Source organism: Anguilla anguilla, chromosome 4 (genome assembly GCF_013347855.1).
Source record: "Anguilla anguilla isolate fAngAng1 chromosome 4, fAngAng1.pri, whole genome shotgun sequence".
Taxonomy (NCBI): Eukaryota; Metazoa; Chordata; class Actinopteri; order Anguilliformes; family Anguillidae; genus Anguilla; species Anguilla anguilla.
The window spans coordinates 67,820,044-67,824,424 of NC_049204.1; positions in this window are offsets into that span (position 1 = coordinate 67,820,044).

A 4,381-nucleotide genomic window follows, 5' to 3' on the forward strand; every position below is an offset into this window, starting at 1 on the left:
TTATTTCACCCTCACTTTGAGCTAATTTTACTGAGCACAGAAAACATCAGGCAGCTGTGACTGCCATTATCTTCACTTTTTACTTTCTCTGGAGAGAAATGCATTATAAAAAGGAACTTTAATCAGTAATTAAAAACAACACACACACCTTTCTCTGTTAAGCAAAATGACTTAAATTTGAATGTGTCTTCTTATTCAGATTTTACTGGTAAAATGTGAACAAATACTAAGCAGACTGAATATAAATTCTAAAGAATATGTTTTGACTGGACTCTCCAGCAACCACAGAGAACTGAACAAATAAACAAGACTGTCCAACAGAGGGTCTGTGTTAACAGTATCATACTAGTACAGGTTTTTACATCTTCTGTTTCATTTACAGTCTTTCTCCTTTCTTACTCTCTTTTTATCTCTCCTCTCTCACTCCTGCACTCCTGCCCTCTCTCACACCTTCCACTTTTTCTTTCACTTACTTTCTTTTACTCCCTCACTCACACTTTCTCTCTCCCCTCTCTGCCATCCCCCTTTCGTAATCTGGACAGAAATGTTTTGTCGTAGGATAAAGGTGATCACTCAGATCTACTTTGTATCGATTTGCAGTGAACCTTCCCTCTGAGGGGAAAAGTGGGCCCAAACCATGCCAAGAAAATGCCCCCCACAGCATAACAGAGCCACCAGACCCCCTCACTGTAGGGGTCAAGCATTCAGGCCTGTACCGTTCTCTGTTGGTGTACGCCACAAGATTGAAGAGAAAACAGGATCCTCAGACAACTGAGAAAGAGAGGTCTAAACTGAATTATCATTATTATGATTGCGACTATGACGATGATGATGATTATTATTATTATAAATAGTCTGCCTCTCTTTTAGGGGCTCACAGGCAATTACTTTTGGGGTGCCCTGCAGTGCTGATATAGTGTAGGGTTTTGGGGTTCCCTGCAGTGCCGATATAGTGTAGGGTTTTGGGGCGCCCTGCTGTGCTGATATAGTGTAGGGTCTTGGGGTGCCCTGCTGTGCCGATATAGTGTAGGGTTTTGGGGTGCCCTGCTGTGCTGATATAGTGTAGGGTTCTGGGGTACCCTGCAGTGCTGATATAGTGTAGGGTTTTGGGGTACCCTGCAGTGCCGATATAGTGTAGGGTTTTGGGGTGCCCTGCTGTGCTGATATAGTGTAGTGTTTTGGGGTTCCCTGCTGTGCTGATATAGTGTAGGGTTTTGGGGTTCCCTGCAGTGCTGATATAGTGTAGGGTTTGGGGGTGCCCTGCAGTGCTGATGTAGTGTAGGGTTTTGGGGTGCCCTGCAGTGCCGATGTAGTGTAGGGTTTTGGGGTTCCCTGCAGTGCCGATATAGTGTAGGGTTTTGGGGTGCCCTGCTGTGCTGATATAGTGTAGGGTTTTGGGGTGCCCTGCTGTGCTGATATAGTGTAGGGTTTTGGGGTTCCCTGCTGTGCTGATATAGTGTAGGGTTTTGGGGTGCCCTGCAGTGCTGATATAGTGTAGGGTTTGGGGGTGCCCTGCAGTGCTGATGTAGTGTAGGGTTTTGGGGTTCCCTGCAGTGCCGATGTAGTTTAGGGTTTTGGGGTCCCTGCAGTGCCGATATAGTGTAGGGTTTTGGGGTGCCCTGCAGTGCCGATGTAGTGTAGGGTTTTGGGGTGCCCTGCAGTGCCGATATAGTGTAGGGTTTTGGGGTGCCCTGCTGTGCTGATATAGTTTAGGGTTTTGGGGTGCCCTGCTGTGCTGATATAGTGTAGGGTTTTGGGGTGCCCTGCAGTGCTGATATAGTGTAGGGTTTTGGGGTTCCCTGCTGTGCTGATATAGTGTAGGGTTTTGGGGTGCCCTGCAGTGCTGATATAGTGTAGGGTTTTGGGGTTCCCTGCTGTGCTGATATAGTGTAGGGTTTTGGGGTGCCCTGCAGTGCTGATATAGTGTAGGGTTTTGGGGTTCCCTGCTGTGCTGTCAGACCTGTTGTGTGAGAAGTTTTACAATCACCAAAGGCTTCAATGCCCCCCCCCTCCCTGTACTCTTACTTTAGAACATATATTGCCTTTACCAGTACCCCCCCCCAAAAAAAAAACAAAGCATTCATTTCATTCGGCCCATGTGCTTCACCCCTCCCTCCCAAAAACACAAAGACTGGCATTTATGCCCTTTGTGATGTGTGGCCGGGCCGCGATCATGTGAGGAAGAGGAGGAGAAACTGGCGCTGGCTGCATGTAAAAATAACTTTACTTTCTCCCAGTGGCTACAACAGCCACACTGTCAAACCACTGTGTGTGCCAACAGACTACTGCCTTCTCTCCCTCTCCATCTCTCTCTCTCTCTCTCTCTATTTATCTTTTCATCTCCATCTCTCAGTCTCTTTCTCTATCTCAGCCTCTCCCTCTCCATCTCTCTCTCAATCTTTCTCTGTCTTTCCATCTCCATCGCTCTCTCTCACTCTCTCTGTCTTTTCATCTCCATCTCTAAATCTCTTTCTCCATTTCTCTCAGCCTCTCTCTCTGTTTCTCCATCTCTCTCTCTATCTCTCTCTCTGTCACTCTCTCTCACCTTTATTTGCTCTCCATCATTTATATCTCTCAGTTATAAAAGTCGCTCTCTCATACACCAAAATATGTACAAATAATAATATATTTAATTTATAGAGCACTTTCCATAGCGCATCTCAGTGCTTTGCATTCAACAGAATCAGAGTGCAGATATTTGTAAAAATTTAGGCACACTAAATTTATGGAATGAAAAGAGAGCACAAGAGCTAGTGATGTTGTGATACGTGTTCACTTGTGACGTTTGTGTGTGATGTTGTGTGTTTGTGTGTGTGATGTTGTGTGTGTTTGTGTGTGATGTTGTGTGTGTTTGTGTGTGATGTTGTGTGTGCCATGTCAGAAGGGATCACTGGATGATAGATGTGTAAGAATGTATAGCTGTGTATTGGTGTTTGAAAGGATGGGCGGTTTGTTTTGTTCATATATTTCATAAAAGAACAGATTGGAACTTGATGGCTGCTGTCAGAGGTGGCTGTGTGTCAGCCTTTTAAATGGGCAAAATTGTTTAATTCATTTTAAAGAGAATTGAAATGGAGATCAAGTTCCTCACTAAAATAGTCACATGACTGTTTTATCGACCACCCACCCTGCCCAATGTCTCTGCTGTGTGTGTGTGAGTGTGTCTGTGATCACACACCTACACACACACGCACATACACACACACACATTTTCCCTCTCTCTCACACACCCACACACACTCTGTCTCACACACACACACTTTCACACGCGCATACACACACACATTTTCCCTCTCTCTCACACACCCACACACTCTGTCTCTCACACACACTCACACACGCATACACACACACACATTTTCCCTCTCTCTCACACACCCACACACTGTCTCTCACACACACTCTCACACACGCATACACACACACATTTTCCCTCTCTCTCACACACCCACACACACTCTCTTTCACACACACGCTCTCACACGCACATACACACACGCACATGCTCACACACACATTTTCCCACACACCCACACAAACTCTGTCTCAAACACATGCACACACACACACTTTCTCTCTCTCTCACACACACACACACACACACACACATTTTCCCTCTCACGCACCCACACACACTCTGTCTCACACACACGCTCTCACACACACACCCAGACACACTTTCTCTCTCTCTCACACACACTCTCTTCCACACACATGGGCACACACCCAGACACAGTCACACACACACACACACACACACACACGTGCACACACACACACACACACCAGAAAGGTTTTTGTTTGTTGGAGGTGTCATTTCTTGTCTTGTTTGGTTCATAATTTGTTTTCACAAATGCTTTAAAATTTTAAGAGATCCAAAACAAAAAAGAGTCTGGAAACTGTAAAATTACAGTCTGAAGAACCTTTGCATTTGAAACGTGTGCATACAGTGGCAAATAAAGAATGTAACATTGTCATTTTTAAATGCAAACGGTATTAAGGCAGATTAAACAGCCTTGTGATAATAATAACCACCTTAGCTCAGCTCTACATGGCTTTTGAATAACCGCTAATTGCCACTTCGGACAAACGTTAAGTCTTTCTGCCAAAACGCATCAGCTAAATTCCTAAAATATAAATGTAAATTCTCTCCTGTTTCTGTCCGCTGAAAATATCGGTTCTGTGATTCAGGAATTCAATCAATATAATAGGCTTGCAGATGTCGTCTGTAGTTGAAGTTCTTGTTTCAGTTTGATATGCTGCAACACTATGTGTTTACCTTTTCGAGCGGAGCTCAAACCGACGGCACCCCGGGGGACGCATCCTGCGGGGCGCGGCTCCTTTAAAATATTCAAATGCGTTTGGGAGTCATCACTCCGCC